This window comes from Echinops telfairi, unplaced genomic scaffold (assembly GCF_000313985.2).
Source record: "Echinops telfairi isolate 266 unplaced genomic scaffold, ASM31398v2 ScPeMD7_7469;HRSCAF=8507_0, whole genome shotgun sequence".
NCBI lineage: Eukaryota > Metazoa > Chordata > Mammalia > Afrosoricida > Tenrecidae > Echinops > Echinops telfairi.
Genome location: NW_022111372.1, coordinates 96,896,525 through 96,902,369, shown reverse-complemented (window position 1 = coordinate 96,902,369; position 5,845 = coordinate 96,896,525). Strand labels below are relative to the sequence as shown.

The window sequence follows — 5,845 nt, the reverse complement described above, 5'->3', positions numbered from 1 at the left end:
CCCAAGCACTCAGCAAGGTTGTGTCATTTGGATAGAGGGGTTAGGGCATGATGATTGTGTCCTTTATTTCTTTGGAACTGACCCAAACCAACTTTTAATGAATTGAGTGGTTCTAAAGAAAAGTAGCCCTAATTAAAAAAGAATGAATGACAAAAGGTTTTCGCGCCCCCCCCCCCAAAAAAAAAGTAAATCTATTCTGGATCCAAGCCGAGGGATTAATGGAAAATCACAAGAACGTTGTTTTAAAGGATTCCAGTGTTATAAGAGCACAATAAAACACAGATTTGCCTGTTTTCCAGTCTCATCCCTCTTACGGCCAGAATCACCGTGTTTTAGTGTCTTCAATTTAATGTATGTATTCAAACATCCAGTTTATCTACGTTCTGTAACTTGAGAGCCCTAGGTGGTTTTGTGGGTTACTTGAGCTGCTAACCAGAAGGTTAGCATTTCTAACTCGGCAGCAGCTTTGAGAAAGGAAGAAAAGACTGCCCCATGAAGATTTTCTTCCTTAGAAATCTACGTGGGGAGTTCTCTCGCTAGGAGTTGAAACTGACTCAATGACGTGAGATTCTATGTTTTATTTCACTAAGAATGCAATTTGTGGCTTGCCAATTAAGGCAAAGAAGCAGGCATGAATAAGAATTATGTGTGAAGTGTACAGGCTTGTGAAGTCTAAAGCTAACTTGTCCCTGACAGGGTATTTCTTCCCTTAGCCACAGAGGTGATTCCAGATACTGCTTAAAACCAGTTCATATTTTGGGTGTATGTGTAATGTCCAATTGTGTGTCCCTATACGTGTTTGAGGGCAGGTGATCAATGTATCTCGAGTATATTACATCTGCCAGGAGACCAGGATGTGACACTCATTTGGGTGTGTGGATCTCGGTATATGGGTATACTGCCATTATCTAAACCTCTATTTGGTGTAAACTTGAGTGTGCGGCCCCAGATGTTTGCCAAGGATCTGTCTATCTTTAGATTCGCATTCACATCGGTTGGGCTGGTTTGGGGGCATTGGCCCCGCCCCACTCCCGCCTCTCAGAACAAATCTGTATCCTGCGGGAAAACGGCTGCGCGTGCACACGTGTGCAGCTCCGAGGACGCCGAAGTCTTCGGGGTCGCACGTTCTCGCGCGCGCGCTCCAGTGGACAGCGACCGCTGCGCTGACAGAACGAGGGGGCGGGGCTGCAGGCAGCGGAAGTGAAGTCACTTCCGGACTGGGGTGTTTGTTTGGTCTGGAGAAGGGAGGTGGCGGGCGAAGCGCACGACGAGCCGGGGAGCGGCGCTGCCTGTGGAGATCCGCGGAGGCCGACAGGATTCGTTGGCTGCCGTCCCCGCTTCCGTGCACTGGGTGAGGGGGTCCCTTCGGGCGGAGCAGCAGGAAGGGCCTGACGGCCCTGGCGACCGAGGAACAGTGCCTTGGAGACACCTGAGGGGCCTAGAGGGTCCCCGCGGGTGGTTAGCTACTGATTCCCCAGATGGTCTCCGTTGTTTCTCTCGCCTAGCCTGAGGAACCAGCTTAGCTGACTTAGTCTCTTTTTTTAACAAATGGCCGTTGGTTTTTTTTCTCATTGTCATTATTACATATGATTTGGTTCTGGCCGCTTTCTATCCGGGGCTTCCGTGGCGCGCAGGGGTTGCTGGGATAGCACTTTCTCCCGTGCCCTCACCCTTTTTCAAACCCTTTCTTCCTACCCGGTCCCTCTACCTTTCTTTGGGCCCCGTAGCCGCCTCGGCAACAAAGCTCATTGTTTCTGCCCAGTTTACGCCTGCGCGTCGCCACACGCACCCCCTATTCGCTGCGCCTGCGCGCTCTTTCCTCAGCTTGGGGCTGTGCGGGACGGTGTGCTGCCTAAAGTGGGGGGACGACCAGCGGCCTGGCGAGCAACCTGAGGGAGCGTCCTGAAGCCGTCAGCGGGCCTGTGTCTTTCTGACCCCTTTCTCAACCTTCCCTACTCTTCATTTTTAGTATTTGTATCCAGATAGATAACATTTGTATCCAAGTGCCAGATAGCAACTGTACTTTGCTCTATGCTATTGGGGACCCCGACTCCCGGCCGACTTTGAATTAGATGAACTTTAAGACTATCCAATTGGGTTGTTTTGGGTAGTCTTGCCTTGCCTCATAATTCCTTTCCAATCATTTATGCTTATATCCCCTCCCCCAAAATAAAGACTTTTGGCGAAGTTTTGTTTTAAAAATCAAACTAACAACAGTGATTATATATGTGTATGTATACACACACATACATATATACGACTCATTAGGTGGACCTTTTCTCCTTTTTTTTCTGATTTTCCGACCTTGTCACTTTATGGATAAAATAGAATATGGCTTTCAGCTTATTTTGGAGGAAGCCTTAATGTAGTTGACAGCCTTTCTCACATTAATTTCAACCACTTGATAACTGCTGGCTAATACCTGGACCCTGGTAGCACAAATTGCATTTGAGCAGTTGGATAGATGTTAAATTGCATTTTCATTAAACAGCCATTGACGTTTTATCTGCTACCTTTTGTTTGCAAATAGAAAAAGGATCCTTAAAAGATTTTAAAGGGGCGGAAAAAGATTTCAAAGATACCATCGTGTTTGCTGTTTTGTTGTTTGACTTCAGGTTAGTGTAAGTCACGATACTTGCAGCAAATTAGATCTTTTTTGTTGTTGCTTATTGACTATGAACTATTTCTCAAAAATAGGTATTTATTACCAATAAAGGTAAACAAAAAAGAACCCAAACTCATTGCCATCGAGTCAATGCTGACTCATAGTGACCCTATAGGACAGGGTAGAATTGCCCAATGAATTTTCAAAACTAATGTGTTTTTTTTTCCCAATCATTTTATTGGGGGCTCGTACAGCTCTTATCACAATCAAGATTAATGCTTTTATAGTTGTTGAAAGCCCCATCTTTCTCCCATGGAGGAGTTGGTGTTTTCCAACTGCTCACTAGAGGTGAGCAGCCCAAATCTTAACCACTGCACCACCAGGGCTCCTACTGATAAAGATAGGCAATGTCAAACTTATTTTGAATTTCTGTTTCTTAGGAGAGAGGGAAAATGGCTAAAGGCTCTGGAGTTTGAACATTTCTGTTATAGCATTGCTTCTGTAAAGTTCAATTGAGCTAAATGATATCTGTCATCTTTGGGACAGAGCAAGTTTATAGCAGGCTTTTCCTTGAATAAGTATTATGTACCTTATCCATGTTCATCCATTTTATGAGTCTAATTTTAATGAATGAAAATCTAAATGTTTATAAATATCCAGTTAGCATAGTAGTTTGACAAATATGGTGGGAGATGAAAATAACACCATGAACCTACCATGTAGTCTAATAACTTTATGCTTTTATATCATACAATTTAGAAAATAATGTTTGTATTCATTATCATCAACCTGTTAGGTAGGCAAATTGTATCTTACCCACTTTGAGATTGAGAAATAGAAATGTGAGAAATTTGTGTGTATTTAGTAAATACTTACATAGTATTGTGCTTTTACTAATCCTTCTACCACCCTCTCAACATCTTTAGAGCAGCGGTTCTCAAACTGTGGGTCACGGCCCCTTTGGGGGTCGAACGACCCTTTCACTGGGGTCGCCCAATTCATAACAGTAGCAAAATTACGGTTAGGAAGTAGCAACGAAAATAATTTTATGGTTGGGGGTCACCACCACATGAGGAACTGTATGTAAGGGTCACAGCATGAGGAAGGTTGAGAACCCCTGCTTCAGAGGTAAGTAATACTATCAAGTGAAGATAAAAACCAGTGCTATTAAGTAACTTGCATGGTGTCATACAGCTGAGAAGAGGTGGAATTCAAATCCAGTAACCCAGCTGTTGTATGTACACTGTTAGCCATTGTCTTGAGGTTTAGTGATATGCCCATAGTCCTGACAGTTGCACAGTTATTGGCATATCTTGAATTTAAACGTACAACTTCTGACTCTAGTTCAATATTAAAATTGTCCGAGTCATCACCTTTGTGATCAGGACCATACTTTCACACAGGTACATTGATAGTTTGCGGTAGATATAACCTAAGGTTCAATTCTAATAGTTCATTCTTTTCATCTTCTTAATTCGATTATGTAGAGCAGTGCTGTCCAATAAGGTAGGTACGTGTGGCTCTTGAGCATTTGAAATACAGCTGCTGATGGAGAATTTGCCTTTTTAATTGTAATGATTTTAATTACAAGCATTCCTCTTTTTATTGCACATTACAGGTGCTACGCTATTTACAAATAGAAGGTTTTAGGAAATCCTGTTTTGAGCAAATCTATTGGTGCTATTTTAACAGTAGCATATCCTCACTTAGTGATTGTCAAAATATTTCAAATGTCTTCGTATTATTGTATACTAATAGTACCAAAACCCTCAGTGGTCATGTCAGTTTTGACTTAGAGAAAACCTAGATAGGGTGTCCTAGGCTGTCAATCTTTAAAGTATCAGATAGCCTCATCTTTCTTCCTCAGAACAGCTGGTGGATTTGAACCAGAGTGTATCCCACTACTCCACTAAGGATGCTTTAATAAACAGCATCCTTAGTGTTTAAAGCGTCATGTAAATGTAACTGAAATACATTGGAAAATTGAAAAATTAATGAGACTTTTGCTTTATTGCGATATTTGCTTTATAACAACAGGCTGGAATAGTAAAACTACAGTACCTATATCCAAGTTGTGCCTGTAATTGAAATTTAAATAGCAGCATGTAGCTTACTGGCTATTATGTTAGAGTGCAAGTTAGTGGTTTTGAATTGCTTCTATCTGTTTCTTATCTTTCATATTAGGTTTTATACATAACAGTTGTGATTAGGGTTATAACCTTTGTTTGGATTTGTTTTTATGATACTGTTTTGTCAGGTTCAAGGCTAGTGAATTTTACCTGGTTCCTTGTTCTAGCCTCGTTTACCTGCTCTAACTGTTTAGAAAAACACAAAGATCCATAATACTTTTTGTGATGTGCCAGAGAACAAAGATACACTGTTTGTTATATGCCAGACTCTAAAGTATTGTCCTTTTTTTTTTTGTTTGTTTTGTTTTGTTTTTTTTAGTATTGTCCATTTTATAGAAAAATAAACAAGACATAAACTTGAAAAACCCATTGCCATCAGGTCAGTTCCAACTCAAACGATGGTAGTGTAGGTGAGAGTAGAACTGTCCCATAGGGTTTCCACTGTAGTAATCTTTACAGAAGCAGTCTGCCACAACTTGCCCCCATAGAATAGTTGATGGATTTAAACCTCCAACCTTTTGGTTAGCCCTGAGTACTTAACCACTGTACCTAGTAGACATAGATTAAATAACTTGCCTATGGTCACTCATAAAAAAGGTAGCCTGATTTCAGAGCTCATGCTTTTAATCATTACTTTGTATTGCCAAACATTAAGACCAAAAATGTAGCACTTTCCTTAAGCATGTAAGTAGAAGATGGAGGCCTTTCCCTCAGCTGCTAACTGAAAGGTATGGAGCACAATTTTATTCTGACACACAATGGGGTCTCCATGCGTCAGAGTTGACTCAAAAGCAACTGCTCTTTTTTTGCTTTTATGTATACATACCATATATACTCAAGTATAAGCCGACCCAAATATCAGCCAAGACACCTAATTTTACCACAAAAACTGCATTAAAAATGTGCTGAAAAACTCTGCTTATACTACACAAGTGTATACAGCGTATTTGCAATTAAAGTTTCTCCCTAGTTCACAGTGGTCTAGAATAAGAAGATAGAATCCCTTCAGGACCAGTGGGGTGAGTGGCGATACTGGGATGGTAGAGGGAGGGTGGGTTGGAAAGGGGGAACCGATTACAAGGAACTATATGTGACCTCCTCCCTGGGGGAC

At 41.6% G+C, this 5,845-nt stretch overlaps 1 protein-coding gene across 1 annotated transcript in view; it reads left to right on the top strand.

Annotated features, from left to right (window-relative positions):
* Positions 1–1,249: 1,249 nt before the first annotated feature.
* The window catches only part of PAIP2 (poly(A) binding protein interacting protein 2), a 31,854-nt gene continuing 27,258 nt past the window's right edge, over positions 1,250–5,845 (top strand). Inside the window, exon 1 of the mRNA XM_004718196.3 lies at positions 1,250–1,351. The gene's annotated coding sequence lies outside the window, so the exon portion shown is untranslated. The remainder of the gene's footprint in view (positions 1,352–5,845) is intronic.